Genomic DNA, 17,402 nt, shown 5'->3' with positions numbered 1-17,402 from the left:
GGTAAATGTAATGCATTACATTTTAATCTTTTTCTAATTGACTAAAAACAGGAAAAGGCAGTCTCAGATCTTTCCTACCAGGTAAGGCATTTGGTTTTTTTTTTAGAAATTGATTAATACATTTTTATTCACAAATAATAATTGTGCATATTCATGTGGCACAATGTGATGTTTTGATCCATGTATACATTATAGCAAGGTCAAATCAAGCTGATTAACTTATCCATCATCTCATCAACTTATATATATATATATATATATATATATATATATATATATATATATATATTGTTTGTGTGTGTGGAGGTTAAAAATCTTTCCTTTCAGCATCTGGTCTTTTAAGTCTGATTTGCTGTCTAAGTAACTGCACCGGAAATTTCTAATGGAGCCGCGCAGTGGGTGAGTCAGCCTGTAATTGTTCTTTCTGTTTTTGTTTGCACTCTGAAGAGCATGTGGACTTTCCGGCTTGTCACCCACTCTCTTTAAATCTACCAGCCCTGCACTTTTCAGGGTTGCCACCTACACAGTTCTGAAGGCATGCTCAGGGTGCCAATCAAGTGTCACCAAAGCAGAGCAAAAAGCCTGCCTGAACCATCATGAGGAGTGTTGTGTTTAAGCCCGAAGCACGGCACTCCTCACTTGGCATTAATACTTAAATCTAAGCTGAGGGTTTTTGTTCCAGAAGAGACAGCCTCTCTGCTGTTGGCATGAGGTTAGTGCAGCGTTTGTATGGGGGTGCAAAATCATAGCCATAAACCGTGGATGAAGCAGCATAGGGGAAAGTTCTTAGCATCAGCAGGTTGGTAAAGTAAGTCAGCAACTGATATTAGAGAGAGCTTACTGCATCCTCAGAACTGCTCACTGAGAACTGAGTAGTTTGGGGGTGGGCAACTCATGTTCAAGCCTTTGAGCACCGTGACCTTGGGCAAGTCATTATATTTTCTCTGAGCCTCTCTTTTTGTAAAATGTGAATATGCTGGATTGATTGCAAAAATGTCCCCACTTTCCATCCCTTCCTTGTATCCTTTCCATTGCAACTCTTCAGCTCCGTAAGAGGCAGAACCTAACTCCCCACCCCTCAAAATGGAATGCTTCATGGCTCACTTTGTCTAACAGGATGCATAGTTCTGCCTGGCTTCCTGAGCCTGGTGCCCTTTGCCGGCTCTCACTCCTTGGTCCCTGCCTGCAAACAAGTCTGGGCTGGCCTGCTGGGAGAGGAGGCAATGTGTGGAGGACAACAGAGGTGTCCCAGCTGACAGTGGGCCACATTGCCAAAGCATACCCTCTCGCTGACCCCTGGCTTCCCAGACAGGAGCAACATGAGGGAACACAGCCCAAACCACAGTAACTGCCTGGCTGCTTTCAGCCGAAATTGCTGATCAGCTGAATCACGAGCCAAATAAGTGGCTGTTTGAAGCTAGCAAATTTGGGGATGCTCTTCTTTGCAACCTTAGCTGTTACAGGGGTGCTGACTCTCGCTGGGTCTCAGAATGTGGCAGAGAGCAAATGAGGCCATGTGCGTCAGAAGCTTTGTGAATCCTAAGTAGTACACAAATATAAGCTGTCCATCAATTGCATATGTTTCTATCAGTATTGAGACCAAGCGGAGGATGCAAATCAATATAAACAGCCCCTCACCTCCTCACCTCAATACATGCAGGAACTCACTTCTGTCTTCCTGTTATCTCATCCATGTGTGATTCTCTCCAGCTTCACAGGGTCATCACCCGTGCACCCACCCCATGTTTACTGGCCACCTGCAGCATGCTGGGAACAGTTTTTGACACTGGGGATGTTAAGGTAGGTGGGGTAGAGAGGCAAATCCATAAATGATTAAAACAGTGAAAAACAGCTGATGCGAAAAGGCGATGCAGAAGACAAGTGCTATGGGCAGAATGTTCGCTGCCCCCCTCCTCATATGCCAAAGCCCTACCTCTGGTGTGACTGCATTTAGAGGTAGAACTTGTGAGGAGATGACAATGGTGAAATGAGATTGTAAGGGTGGGACCTGATCCCACAGGACCAGTGCCCTTATAGAAAGAGGAAGAGGGCTGGGCTCGGTGGCTCACGCCTGTAATCCCAGCACTTTGGGAGGCCGAGGCGGGTGGATCATGAGGTCAAGAGATCAAGACCATCCGGGTCAACAAGGCGAAACCCCGTTTCTACTAAAACTACAAAAAATTAGCTGGGCATGGTGGCGCGTGCCTGTAATCCCAGCTACTCAGGAGGCTGAGGCAGGAGAATTGCCTGAACCCAGGAGGCGGAGGTTGCGGTGAGCCGAGATCGCGCCATTGCACTCCAGCCTGGGTAACATGAGTGAAACTCCGTCTCAAAAAAAAAAAAAAAAAAAGAAAGAGGAAGAGACACCAGTGCTCACTCCCTTTCTCCGTTTCCCGTAGATGAGCACACAGTGAGAAGGCGGCCGTCTGTGAGTCAGGAAGAGAGCCCTCGCTAGAACCAACCCCACCAGAACCTTGGTCTTAGACTCCAGCTCCAGCATTTTGCTGTGGCAGCCCGAGTCAACTGAGACCGTCAGTGTAGGGAGAGGCAAAGGAGTCATCGGGTGGCTTCTTTAGGGCAGGTGGTCAGGTGACTATGAAGTAAGGAGCAATGAAGGGAAGAAGCCAAATAGAATCCACCGGAAGAATGTTCCAGAAAGAGGGACTGGCAGGACAAAGGCCCGGTGGCAAGCCCAGCTGGGGTGCACTCCGAAGGCCAGGGAAAGCGGTGGATTTGATTCTCCAGGTAACAGGAGCCCACAGGAGCACCTAAGGGAGGAGTGCCAGGGTGGAATTTATGTTAGGCCCTTCTGGCTGCTGAGTGGAGCCAGAGAGAAAGCCTAGGTGCCATTTCGGAGGCTGCCACCTCCATTGTCCTTGGGAGAGACATAGTTGTGGTTTTAAGATGGAGAAAAGCAGGTCAATTTGGGATAGGTTTGAAGGTGGCTGCAGCAGGTTCTGTTGAGGCATATTTAGGGATGTAAGAGGAAGAGAGGAATTGAGGCTGGCACCTGTTTTTGTGATGTATACCTAAGGCCAACAGAATACATGGGGCTTTTGTGGTCCCTAACCATGGGCTTTTTAACACCTGGAGGATGGTAACGCCAAAAGTTGGGAGCTGCTGAGCTCTTTGGGGTCCCGCTACTCTGTCATTGACTGGTGGAGCAGGTAGTGTTTCTTACCACTTATTTTTACTGCCAGGGATGGTGCCACATCCTACTAAATCACTGCCTTTAATTCATGGATATTTCCATGAAAGTGAAGTGAAGACGTTTATATGGGCATTGATGATCCGTTGCTGTGCAAAAAGTCACTCCTAAACAGTTTCTATGGTTTAGGAATTTGGGATCAGCTTGGCTGGGTGCTTCTGTCTCAGGATCTGGCTCATGCAATTGCCGTTGGATGTCAGCTGGGGATGTTGCTCATCTGCAGATTCATGTGGGGCTGAGGATCCACTTTCAGTGTGATTTGCTATGTGGCTGGCACGTTGGTGCTGACTGCTGCATGAAGGCCCTGGCTCCTCTCCTTGTGAACCTGTCCACAGAGCTAGTTGAAAGTCCTTATGATGTGGCAGCTGGACTCCACAGGGTAAGTGATCCAAGAGACCGAGGCGAGGGCTGCAAGGCCTTTTATGACCCAGCCTTGGAGGTCACACACCATGATCCTACCACATGCAACTTGTTACAGCAGGCCAGCCTCAATTTAGTGCAGGAGCAAATGCCAGGAGGCAAAGTGACCACAGCACACTCTGATTTGCCTAAAAGGCAAATAACATTGTCACTACTGGCTGGAAGGGCACTCAAGCCAGTGGTGACATTGTCTGTGGTGTGATTTATCCCCGAGTCACCTGCAGGGCTGGATTTGAGTCAGACCACCTGCATCCGGTGCTATCTCTTCCCACTTGGGAGAGGCGTTTGGCCTGCCTCAGGGTCCTCGTCTGTGACATGGGCTCTGACGTCTGCCTTGTGGTGTGATGTGAGGTTTGGGTCCAGTGCAGACACAAGGTAGTGCCTGAGAAGTGTTCTTCCCTTCCCTCCTCTTAGTCCACTCCAGTTTGCTGTGCAGCACACACTTGAGCACGAGTCTTTGAAACAAGTACGTTGATTACTACAGACCGTGTAGTAAGGAACCTTTGCACCTTGTCTATGTGAGGATTGAACTGGTGGACTCTTTTCTTGGCTTTGCCTGACACCTGTGGAATGGTATGCCCTGGAGAGAATGTCGCTTAGACCCACACATGGGCACACATGGGCACGTGCGTGGCTGCACGGTCAGTACAGGCTAGCTTTGATTTTTGCCAACTTTCAGATATGTGTACAGATTAGATGTCAGTTATATAATTTGGTTTAAATTATTTGCTATCAGCTTTATGCTGTAGAAGCTGTAGGAGCCACTGATGGTACTGGTCTTACGTGTTCTACAAAGTAGTTTGTAGGTCAAGGTAAACAGTGACTCAATACCTGCTTGTCTCAGGTGGGCATTAGGTAAGTTTCTTTAGAGCACTGTCATTAGTATCGCCTCCACGTGGGAGGTTGTTTTCCGACACCAAGGTTTGGCTTGTGTGGGTGAGATGGGGAATAACATTATATGCCCTTAGTCTACAATGCCAGAATGGGTCGCTTTCAATAAAACGCGACTCCTGGAGGGTCAACTAAGCTTAAATAGAAGTCAGCCACACTCTGCCCACCACCCTACCCTTGGGCCCCGGCAACTCTCATTCCAACAGCCTCATAGAGCTGCAGCAGGGGACAAACAAGGTCTAGTTGGCACTTGTTTCACGGTGAATTGGTTGTGCTAGATACGGCTGCCGATAAAAATTCAGATTAAACGTTCTGCAGCCATCTGTATGAAGCCTTAATGTTCCTGCCAAATATACTCATGGATCTAAAGATAAGCTGTCTGATCCAGTGGCCTTGGCCATCTTAATTTACTTAATTATACAGTTGAACTCATTGTCAGACATGGGCGCAGTGATGAGAAGGCTGCCATGCAGTGATTTACATTTCGCTCATGAGTTGGGTAATAAGTGGTTCTGTGCTGCGAGTTTGGGGTCTACAGAGCCTGGTTACAGCAGGCAAGTGTCTTCATCTTATGAAATGGTCAGTATCACGCTCCCTCTTTTCCTTAAATGTTGTATAACTCAAAAGCTACCTCTCCGTAGAATACTTGGAATTAATTGAATTGCTGTGTTGTAGTCGGCTCTACTGCCGTAACAAAGTACCACACACTGGGGGTTTTAACAGTAGGAATTATTTCCTGTAGTTCTGGAGGCTGGAAGTCTGATCAAGATGTTGATGGGGCTGGCTCTCCTCAGGCCTCTCTCCTTGGCTCGCAGACAGTGTCTTCTCTCTCTGTCTCTTTATGTCACCTTTCCTCTGTGTGTGTGTCCTCATCTCCTCTTCTTAGGACACCAAGCCATCCTAAGGACTTCATTTTAATGCAACCCACTCTTTAAAGTCCCCATCTCCAAATACAGTCACATTCTGAGGTTCTGGGAGTTAGGACTTCAATGTATAAACTTTTTGGGGAACACAGTTCAGCCCATAGCACACTGCTTACTCCATCCCAGCACTATATTTCAACCATGCAGAAAAACTTTTAGGATCTATTATTTAAACACATACTAAGGCTACTGCCCCTATGTGATTTGGTTCCTGATGGGTCCTGTAATTGGCTTGTCCTGGGGTTAGGAAGAGATGAATTCTGACAAGATCCCAGAGAAAGGGATACCTGAGTGGGTAGGCCACACCTGTGCTAAAGTCGATATACATCCAACCTCAGTATTCATATGAATAATTGGGAAATGTGTTAAAGCACAGACTCCTGGGCCACCCCTATGGCTGCTGCTTCAGAACCTCTAGGGAAGGGTTCTAAAATTTGCATTTTCAGCAAGTGCTCAGATTCCACTACCAGTAATTTATGCCAAAGAACCAGAAGAAGCCATGGCCAAGAGGGCCTTAAACAAGGGAAAGCAAATGGGCTGTCTCCTCCTCAGGCACTGGCTTTACAGCTGAATACTTTGTAACTATTGTTAGGGAAAAAGGACAACATGAGGGAGTTGTAGTAGATGCCAGACACTGAGCAGACTTTAGCACTGGTCCTTCAGCGCCTGCCGTGACAGCTAGAGTCATCGGACTGTCAATTACTTACAAGGTGGAACATCCTTCTGTCTCAGTGGACAGTGAGCTTCAGTTTCCTCTCTCCATGTTTGAGACATTACAGGGGCTCTGCACCCTGACAGTGAAAGGAACATGGACATGGAGCAAACCCCACCCAGGGCTTTCCCTCAGAGGTCTGCTCTGCTCCATATTTGCTTGAAGGTAAGATTTTGGGAAAATCTCATCCCTCACTGAACTCGAGGGTCCCTGGGTGTTTATCTCTAGGTGTAGCTAATATCACTAACGGAATTACAGCTGACCCTTTAACAACACGGGTTTGAACTTTGAAGGTCCACTGACATGCGTTTTTTTTCACGCAAATGTGGATAGCAGAGAGACAATGGTATTCAAAATTGTCTACTGTTTTCTAGAATTGAAGGGTGAGTTAGGAAGAGAAATGATTCTGTGTAATCTAACTAGAAACATTGGAAAGCTGTAAAACAAGGTGCTCTCCTTATCACCAAGGTAAGGAGAAAACCTAGTGACTCCAGGTTCACCTCCCCCACTGGTGACTCCAGGTTCACCTCCCCCACTGGTGACTCCAGGTTCACCTCCCCCACTGGTGACTCCAGGTTCACCTCCCCCGCTGGTGATTCCAGGTTCACCTCCCCCGCTGGTGACTCCAGTTTCACCTCCTCCTCTGGTGACTCCAGGTTCACCTCCCCCACTGGTGGCTCCAGTTTCACCTCCTCCACTGGTGGCTCCAGGTTCACCTCCCCGACTGGTGGCTCCAGGTTCACATCCTGCACCAGAGACACCAGGTTCATCTTCCCCACTGGTGACTCCAGGTCTACTTTCCCCTTGGAGACACCAGGCTTACCTTCCTGACCAGTGACACCAGGTCCACCTTCCCCGCCAGAGACACCAGGATCACCTTCCCGACCAGTGTCCACCTTCCGCATGAGTGACTCCGGGCTCACCTTCCCCACCAATGGCATCAGTGACATAGGGCTCCACTCCCCACTGTGACACTTCTGATCCCTTACTCACCAGTGTCACAGGCTTCCCTTTCCAGAAGGGAAATCCAGGCCTTCCTTCCTCACTGCAGTGAGAGGGCAGAGACCCCAGGAAGCCCCTCCCATTACTACTTCCCTAGGCTCCCCTTAGAGACCCTGCTAAGTGATGGCCCCTCTCACAGAAGTGTCCCAGCCACTTGCCCGAGATTCGTCTATCCTTCCCATGGATGACCATGACTCTAGAAGAGAGAATATTGTGAGCCAGACAGTTCTGTTCAAGCCATCCCCATTTCCCGGTGCTGTATGTTTAGTCTAGCATGTGGGGGGAGGTTATTTATCAGAGGATGGTGCAGGTGGCTCAGTCTTTGGACCTTGAGTGAGCTGCTGAGGAAATTGTCAATCAGGGCGTGGCCATCTGCAGGGCCACATTGTCCCTCGTGTTTCTACTACACCAGAAGATGCTGGCAAGCCTCAGAATTCCTGGGTATAATGTGAAGCCCCTACCCTGGAGCTCCAGAGTCAGCAGGCCTAGAGAGAGGCTGGAGATTATGCATTTCTAGCCAGCTCCAGGAGATGTGGATGCTGCCAGTCAGGACCACATGCCGAGAGCCACAGAGGAGCACAAATGCCAAGGTCTTTGAGCTTCCCGACTTCCCCTGGGGGTAGGTTATGTCTTAGTCTTTCCCATCTACATTGCAGCAGTGATTGGACATCAGCCCGGGGGACTAGGAGTAAAGGCCTGGTTTGCAGGGAGTCTGTAGGGGGTTTTGATTATTCTCAGCTTCCTCCCACTTGGATCACAGATCCTTGTATATGCCTTGCTCAGGGCTGGCAACTACTAGACACAGCACTGCCCTTCTGCCCAGGGCCCTAGGAGCTGCCATCCAGGAGCAAAAGAACCCCAGGTTGGTGTCAGTGGAACTTAATGTCCTCAACTCTTAAATAAGAGGGTTGGGCTTGATAGTCTCTGATGGTCCTTCCTTCCAGGTCCTGAGCTATAGCAAATGCTGTGTCATGTCTTCCTTCAGATTCCATCAGCCCATGTCTAGTTACTCATTGCCATACATAATTACCTCAAAACTTAGTGACTAAAACAATGATATGTTATGATGTTTTTTGATTCTTCAGTCAGAAATTTAGACTGGATATAGCTGGACTGCCTCCTTTCTGTTCCATATTATGGATATCTCCCATAAGTTGCAACTGGGATAATGAAAACTGGGAATCTCTCTCTCCATCTGTCTCTCTTCACCTGGTCTTTCCATGTGGTGGTTTGGGCTTCCTCACAACATGGTGGTCTTAGGATAGTTAGGCTTATCCATGGATGCTTGAAGTGCCAAGAGACATTGTCCTGAGTGGAAACTGAAAGCCTTCCTAAGATGTAGACCCTGAAGTCCCAGAGCATTATTTACATCGCATTCTATGGGCCAAGCAATTCAGAAGGGTGGATAACTAGATTCCACCTATCAATAGAGAAATTGCAGAGTATGGTCCTGTTTAATCTACTGCAATCCACCTCTGAGTCAACCTGTAGCCAAGGTGGATAGACCCCCGTATCCCGATGACATCCCACCTCAGGCCTGCTCTGCATCATTGCCTGAAGCCTTTCCTGGGTGTCTCAGGAGCTTGTGCATGTCTGCAGGTGACCCAGAAGTGCCAGCTGTGTAACTCACCAAAGGCACCAAAGGCATCCTCAGCCAAGGGGTAACAAGAGGGAGTAGATAACCCCAGAATCCCATCTTATGGGCAGGATGATTTGGGGCTAAGTCTAGGTCACAACTTGGAAGATCCACTGGGGACTGAGCCCAGTTGCCCCAGCAGTGAGCTCTTCCTGAGTACACCCTTTGTGATCTCCTCTCCATCCTTTTCTTGCGTTTCCTCTCCCTGCTTGGGCCTCCCAGATCACCACCCAAATAAACCACCTGCTCTTGAGTCCTTGTTGCAGCATCTGCTTTGGGGGACACAAAAATGAAGATGAAAGCTTGGTCTGGGGATCTGGAGAAGGCATGTAGTCACTGTCCAATAAGTGTTAGCAGTTATTACTATCACTGCATTCTGGAAATGCCTTATATCATATCATGGTTAGTTTTATAACCCAGTTGTAGAGATTTCAAAGAAATGTAAGGACCTAATTCCTAGACAGATTTTTATACTGAATCTGTGCTCGTACCTGTCTAATGCTTAGCCCTCCAAGATCTGAGAGACTTCACCCTCCTTGTGTAAACCATCTGGCCACCTGTTGCTATGAGTCACTGCCCCATGGCTTGTGTGCAATGTGGTTAATGTCGTGGCACCATGACGACAGCACTTCTCAGGCTCGCTCAGAGAAAGAGTCTTCGAGGTGGAACACTGCCAGACTCACGGTCAGCATGGCGGGCCTCCCAGTTAGTGGCCACGATGTCTTTCCATGGTTTCTTTTTCCCAGGAGAGGTACATAGATATGTTATATCCTTGTTGCAGAGCTAGCTTTTATTGAGTGCTTGCTTATCAGACAGCTAACGTGCTGAAGGCCTTCATGAAGATTATCTCATAATTCTCACAATGCCTCCCTGGCATTTAATAGAAGAGGAAAGCAAGGCTTAGGGAAGCCAGATACATTGCTTACTGAATTCGATTTTCCAGCAAAACTTCCTCTCCTGATTCTGTTCCCACAACATTTGGTTCCCATTGACGTCTAACACACATTCACATTCGCACACATATACACAGCCTCGGTTTCTCTCTTACATTCCTTTAGACACTAAGAAGGGAGTTTTTGGCTCACAATGGTTTTGTTCTGAATTATTCCAGCTTTCATTCTTAAGGCATGCTGCTCGATTTTGGAGATATTACACCAGAATTCAGTGGAACTTGGGGGCAAGAAAATATCAGAAGGGCAGTGAGAAGTGCCATCCCAGCAGAGCACCAAGGACAGGGTGAGCAAGTGGTCTGCCCTGGTGTGGGCTAGAAGGGGGTTCATCATCCGTGGGGGATTTTAAAATGATAATAATACCAAGTACCAACGAGCCTGCTCTTTGTCACTGCACACTAGGAATTCCCCACAATGTCAATCATGACATACTCTTTCCCCCTAAAATCTTTTCTGGTGAGAGTTCTGAAGAATTGCTGCCGTTACCAGAGCTTCAGTGATAGGTACATAAGCTTGAAGGGAGTATGACTTTATTACTGATCCTTTAATAAACACCATGTCAGTTCAGAGAACTCCCAGCAATACGGTCACCTCCGACACACATGGACTGAACTTCCACAGGCGCGTCTCGAGAGACGTTTGTCAGGGCCCTGGATCATTTAGACTCACTTCAGGCACGGTGGGGTCCTCGGCCCTGAGGAGCTACACGTTCCTGTCCCTGCATGGAGGCAGCAGGTGTGACCTACGCAGCTACCGTGCAGTGAAGGTACAGACGAAGAAAGGCAGCGGAGTTCCTTCATTGTGACCACTTGGAATCTGCATTTGTGTTTAGTGACAAGGTTAGAACTGCGAGGTGCACTGTTTTATTTGGTAAGTTTGGATTTTAGTTCATGCATATTTATTTCATGTCATAATTATGACTGACAATAATTTTGTCTTATGGAAGAGAGGAGTGTTGGCAATTTTCTGTTCAGGTGTCAGATATGCCAGGTCTGTCTACTACATCACACTATAACTGGGGCAGAAATTCAGGCCCTTTTTGGGTTTTGTTTTTGCATACAGTTGTCCTATACCTGAAAAGCAGGTGATATATTACACATACTCTTAGGTTCTCTCTTGCCAAGATGTAGGTGTCCCTTGTGTGTTGTTACACCCTCACAGCATATACATTATGGAAAGTGTACATCCCGGTCAAGCCCACAGGAAAGGCATTAACCCACTGACACTTCTGAAATCTTCTGTCCCTGTGGTTCTAGAAATACAAGAATGACTGCTTGAGAATCTCTAGCCTGGCATCTCCAAGCCCCTGGGGGATCCTCTGTGCTGGAGACCACAGTCCTTCACAGGACACTCCTTGATGGCCAGCACCCACACCCACTTCCTGCTGGAGCAAGGCTGCTGAAGTCTCTAGCTGAGCCCTCCCCAGGGCCTGCCCTCAGCTAGGGTCTACCCCGTCTTTGAGCTGCCTCCATCCAATGGCTGGTTTAGGAGGTGGTGCACGAAGGTCTAGCCTGGTGCATTAGGACAAGCCTGAAGTGCCCCCAGCTGAGCCTTTCCTTGGGCCTCCACAGTTCAAATTATCCTGCTGTCCAGTCTTGCCTCTTTACTCCCTGTGGGGATTGACCCTGGGGGCACCCCTAGTCTACTGCCTATGTACAAGTCAGGAGCTGTTCCTGGGAACTCTGTTATGACACATTCCTCCTTCCTAAACCCACACCTTATATGGATTTGGCTTTCTGGCCAGTGCCTTCTTCCCCAAATGCACCTGTAGGTCCCCGTCTGGGTCCCTGTAGCAGTCATTGCTGTGCATTAAATCTGTCCTTCTGGGCTTGTGGGAGGCTTTTGTTCCTGGCCCCTGTGTATAAAAATCTGGGGACACATATGACACGTGTCAGTTCCAAGCGGACTGTTGGTTACAGCAGCATCATACTGAACAATCTGACTGATACAGCTCCTTGGGGTTAGAACCTCCTTCCCTGCATTTTCTGGCCATTTTTACCTCCAAGTTCTGGACAAAATGCAGCCATCTCTGTAGACCTCTGAATCCAGCAGGGATCCCATGTTCATCTTTGTTCCCTTCAAGTCCGTCTTCCCCAGGAGACTGACAATGCCTTCAGGACAGGAAGTGCATCTTAATGACCCTCCATCCCTCACAAGGCCTTGGTCTGAATATAGAGGTAATGCTCACTGAGAGGACAGGGGGCTCATCAGGACCTGAGCAAGGTGCCCAGGATATATGATGAACAGGCACATGTGATGTCAGTTTGTCAATAGGAGAGCAATTCCTGATATGGGTGCTAAACATCACATGTCACGTTCCTTTCATCAGCCATAGAGCAAATCCCTGGACTCTCACTCAGCCGCTGAACACCCCACATTCTTAGACAAAAGAATGATTTAAGTGAGTCTGCAGTATTCTGTAACATATTGTTCTCGCACCATATGCTTAATAATGATATCGGGTGTTTACTCCCAGTTACTTCTGCAGGCTCGTGTATTGAGCAAACATCAGTATCCTGGGGCCCAAATACTGCTGAAAGCAACTGAAAATATGACAGTGAGTACCGTCAATATCAGCCCTAATCAACTTCCAGTTGTATCCAGAATACCAATACTATCATTTCAGCAGCTCTGCGTGGGTCTCAAAGGGCAGGTCTGCTATCCCTGCCTTCTGCAGAGGCTCAGAGAGGCTGACCGCCTGCAGAGGAACCACAACTGGAATGGGGCACCCGCTGGGGGATCCTCACAGAGCAGCATCCTCCTGCGGGGTAACAGCCCTCTCCTGCCGCTCTTCTGCCTCTGCTATTACTGGTTGTCTGACACACTTGACTTTCCTCTGTAATATTTCGAGGAGGACCCTGAGGGTTTCCCTCTTCATTCTGTTCCTGAATTGTTTCCCCCCAATTATTTCAGATTATGTATTTGCTTTTAATTATCTTTATATCGATTGTTTATCCTAAAACTCTGTTATATCCATTTATTTTAGCCTTGGTATTTTGATAACACCGTTTAAGCCTCAGCTGTCTGGCCAATTAAATGAGATGAGTCACATCAAACAAGCAAATGCTGATTTGTAGGTCTGCCTTCTCACCGACCTGCGGTGGGGCGAGAAGAGGATTCCTGATCCACATAGGAGTGCATAAGCAGTCTGCCACCCAGGCAGCTTCTGTGACTTCACGATCAAAGACGTTTCTGAGACTGATGATGCTTCCTTGACCTCAACATCCTCCTTCACAGTACCTACTTCAGGGGTGACTACTGCTGAGTACAGGAGCTGGGGTCTGGGGGAGATCCCACAGGCAAAGAAGAGAGACAAGCGCAGTCCCATGAGACTCAGAATGCTTACCCCACAGCCAATCCACACCAGTTCTGGTTTGGAAATCGATGCATCTGTACCCTGAGTTGCATTGGATCCTGGAGGACCAGAGCTCTGCATGATTTCTGCTCTCCAGCCAGTGTACTGAACTTGTAATACTAAAAATGGCATTCTCTAAACTCCCTTGCAGTTAGATTCTGGGCCTGACTTTATTTCATTTTGCCTAGGTGCATGTGTTTTCCACTTACAAGACAGAAGGTAGTGGGGCTGCGTTTCGCTGTGTCTGCTGTTTCCATTGTGAAGCACAGGGGAGAGGTCCTGGTTTTCTGCAGCTGTTTTAGCAAGAGGTCCCGATTTCTGGGCAGTGGCTCTGTGAGTGTCAAGAGCAGGGCTTGGAGCAGCCATTTTGCTGGTGAGCAAGTAGCAGACCCCGCCACTTCTGGGGCCTCTTTTTGATTCCTAGCTTCTAAGGCAAGGTATTCCTGAAGCACTTGGTTGTGGCTGGTTTTCCAATTTCTTAGTCCTAATAAAGGTGGGTGATCTGAGAGCCAGAGGAGGCCCAGCATCCTTTCTCCCCACCCCATTATCCAACTTCCTGCTCAGGGCAGCTGTAGGACATGGTGGGTGGAGTCACCTGGCACATCCACTGAGCTGCCTAGAGTAGCTCTATGCACAATGGAATGTGAGATTCACTTGGGGCAGTGGCAAAACATTATAGAAAATATTAGCAGAAGTTTAGATTATAATCTCAAACCTTTTGGAAGGCCAAAAGGTTTTATTGGGGCAGGCCAAAGCTGTCGGGTACATCACTAGGGAAGAGACAGGGTTGATAAGAAGCTTTCCCAGTTTAAGCCTGCTTACCCCACATCCCTTTGTCTCTACTCTGTTTAATCATGTAAACTTTGTGCTGGATGGCCCTCTCAGGGGGAGATCAAAAGGGAATTACCTGTTAATAGTGTTTACTCTGGGCCCAGAACCTAAAGCTTTTATCATTGATAAAACCACTCTGTTAATCGTGTTAATTATCCACAAGTGTGTTGACTTAGAACCTCTGTTATGAATAAATGCGTGGATGGACAGAGAGTCTTGGTCAATTGGTTGCATTTCACCCTCTGAAAGCAGCCAAAAGCCATCCCTAGCCCACTTGTATCACTGTAACGGTGTGAGAGTGCGTTTATTCATCTGTCGTTGAGTCACGATCTGCAGGCCAGACTTCTGCAGGTGGCGGGCGACGTCTCAATGGAACACATCTTGAGTGAATAAATGATGCATTCATCTGGAAGACTCTTCAAAAGAGGTGCATATCTCATGAGTTGGTAAGTCTCTATGCACAGCAAGTCACAATAAATTGGAAGCACTAGTCTTGGGAATGTTCTTTATTATTAATAATAGGAATACCTTCATTGGCTTTTAAAAAACTTTTGGAAGGTGAATATTAGGTGGAATCAGATTTGCTGTCTTGTCCCTGAAATTTGGCCTTTCTTTCTCCTTTCTCTCCCCCATATTAGATTATTTTCTAACTAGAGCACAAGGACAGTCCATGGATCTAATTACTTGAACATATTTCCTTTCATTAAAGGGATTTGCTTTAAATCCTAAACAAGTTTGACATTCAGCCTCTGTACTTTAAATAACAAGTGATTTTCTGTGTTCTCCAAGGTTACTACAATAAACATGTTATTTGTAGGTTTTAAGTGTAAAAGGTTAACGTAATCTCTATGCACCCCTTGCTTCCCAAGAAGGAAATATTTTTGCATACACAATTATACACAAATTTACAAAGCATAGTCTTTGTTTTACTTTATCTTTACACAAAATAAAGTAAAACAAAGCTTACTATTTAGAAAGCTTACTATTCTGTACCTTTTAGTACATCTTGAACATCTTTGCTTAGCAGGACAGACAATGAAAAGCCATCAGAAAAGCAAGGGTATATTGAGCATTTCTCATGCGCTGTGTGTTAAACTAAGACCTTTAAGTGGATTGACATCTTTGATCTACATAGCAGATAGGAAATTGGCACTTTCAATATCAAGCCTGCTCTCTTGGAGAAGGTCATGCATGTAAACCCACCTGGCCCCTCTTCCTCACACTTTCTTCCCTACTTTCTGGAGAGAGACTGTTTTCAGGGCTTTCTTTTGGCTTTAAGAATATTGCCCACAATGACTAATAGTAAGCCCTCTCTTTTCCAAAACTTGTGTTTCCTATGCTGTGATCCTGTTTTACCACGCTGGTTAGCAGTTCCTGAATGACGTAGTGAACCTGAGCATCTTTGCCTTGTTCCTGCGAGGCCTGGACCAGCTGCCCCAGATGAAACCCAGCCTCAGGGCGAGGCTGCCTAACAAGCTCCCAACTCCAAGGAAGCCACAGCTGGAGTTGTCATTGATGTTGCCGTTGGCCCAGGGGTGAGTTGGTACCACCTAACATCCCCTCACGAGGAGACCCAGCCTCCTGCATGAGAGTGGAGGATTCCTGGGTGATGGTATCTCCCTGAACATAGATGGGACCTGGCAGTGAGGACCACAGTGCCTGACCCCTGTGAGCCAATGCTTCCAGAACCTGAGACTTCAAGTCATTGCCCACTGGGGGATGGACTGAAGCACATCTCAAAATTCAACCAGATTTCCAGCTGGAGGCTGGGGAATCTAGAAACATTAACTGCCTCCCCCATTAAACAGATGCATTTATTTTTGTATTTATTGAATTAATTTACAAAATGCTGCTCTCTTGAGGGAAGCATTCCCTGGAGCTTGCAAATACCAACAGGTACCATGTAGTTAATATGCATTCAACAGAAGCAGTCATGTCAGGGTTATATTAACACCAACGAAAGAATACAAACATCCAGACTTCTGAATTCTCTAACCACGAAGATCTCTGTGATTTACTGTCTTTTAGGGCTCAATCTAGATAGGGAAATTTCTGTCAGAAGTTTCTGTGCAGCACATTCCTGTACTTCCTTGAATGGTTTTACGTATTTCTGAGGTTTCTGGCGTCAGTCCTTAGGGCCGACTGCTACCACCTTGAATCCAAGAGGACTGTTTTGGAGGAGAGGATGGGGGACCTAGTTGCATCTCCCTGGTAGTGGGACAAGCTAGTCTAATGTGTTTTTTCACAGTCTTCTAGATGGGAGAAGCACCTGTGAAGCCCAGCATCCAGGTGTTTCTGAAATTGCTCCCTGTGAATGAGGGCATCTGCCCGCCTCCACTGTCCCAATCCTGCCTATTCCCTCTCTCCTCTTCTGATGAGATCTTTCAGCAAATCAAGGCCGGGGCTTGACAAGCAACTTCCCAATCATCACCAACTCTCTGTATTTTAAGGTCTCCATCCACACTGCCTGCCCTGAAAGGAAAAGAAGCTGAGCAGTTACCCAATGAATCTAGAACAACCTTTTACTCTGCTCCTGTGCTATCTAGGTAAAACTGATCAAACAGCACATTTTCGGAGGCTAGGTTTGCTTCCTTTCTTCCTTTTTTGTTACTGAAAAAGTTTGGTGTGGTTTCTGTTTTGACTTACTTTTAAATTTTTTAAATTTTTGACACATAATAACTGTACATACTTATGGGGTACAATGTAATTTTTTTTTTGAGACAGGGTCTCACTCTGTCACCTAGGCTGGAATGGTGGCACGATTACGCTTGCTGTAGCCACTAATTCCCAGGCTCAGGTCATCTTCCCACCTCAGCCTCCTGAGTAGCTGGGATTATAGGTGCATGACATTATGCATCACTAATTTTCTTTTTTTTTTTTTTTTTATCACAAAACTAGCTTTATTATATTTTTCTCAGTTAGATTTTTGTGTTAAATATCTTCACTGTCCTGGTGACTTCTGGTTCTTATTTTCTTGATGTATATAATGTCCTCAGCCTTCTTCGGATTTTCTGTGCATCACTAATTTTCATATTTTTCATAGAAACAGGGTTTGGCCATGTTGCCCAGCCTGGTCTTGAACCCCTGGACTCAAGCTGTCCACCTGCCTTGGTGTCCCAAAGTGCTAGGATTACAAGCATGAGCCACCGCACCCATCCTGATGGTATAATATATGTGCGCATTGTAGAATGATTAAATCAAGCAAATTAGCATACCCATCATCTCACATACTTGTCATTTTTTCATGGTGAGAGCATTCAACACCTACTCTTTTTTTTTTTTTGAGACGGAGTTTCGCTCTTGTTACCCAGGCTGGAGTGCAATGGCGCGATCTCGGCTCACCGCAACCTCCGCCTCCTGGGTTCAGGCAATTCTCCTGCCTCAGCCTCCTGAGTAGCTGGGATTACAGGCACGCACCACCATGCCCAGCTGATCTTTTGTAGCTTTAGTAGAGACGGGGTTTCACCGTGTTGA

At 47.0% G+C, this 17,402-nt stretch overlaps 1 long non-coding RNA gene across 1 annotated transcript; it reads left to right on the top strand.

The window, feature by feature from the left end:
• Positions 1–295: 295 nt before the first annotated feature.
• LOC116538204 lies at positions 296–16,764 on the top strand. The gene is made up of 3 exons (XR_004263552.1): positions 296–1,956; positions 2,400–3,587; positions 10,364–16,764. It is a non-coding gene; the product is annotated as an uncharacterized LOC116538204 (long non-coding RNA).
• The last annotated feature ends 638 nt before the right edge of the window (positions 16,765–17,402 follow it).

Source organism: Sapajus apella, unplaced genomic scaffold, assembly GCF_009761245.1.
Source record: "Sapajus apella isolate SASKATOON/1434 unplaced genomic scaffold, GSC_monkey_1.0 scaffold118, whole genome shotgun sequence".
In the NCBI taxonomy this organism is placed as follows: domain Eukaryota; kingdom Metazoa; phylum Chordata; class Mammalia; order Primates; family Cebidae; genus Sapajus; species Sapajus apella.
The sequence above is the reverse complement of the archived record's forward strand: the minus strand, read 5'-3'. Positions and strand labels throughout refer to the sequence as shown.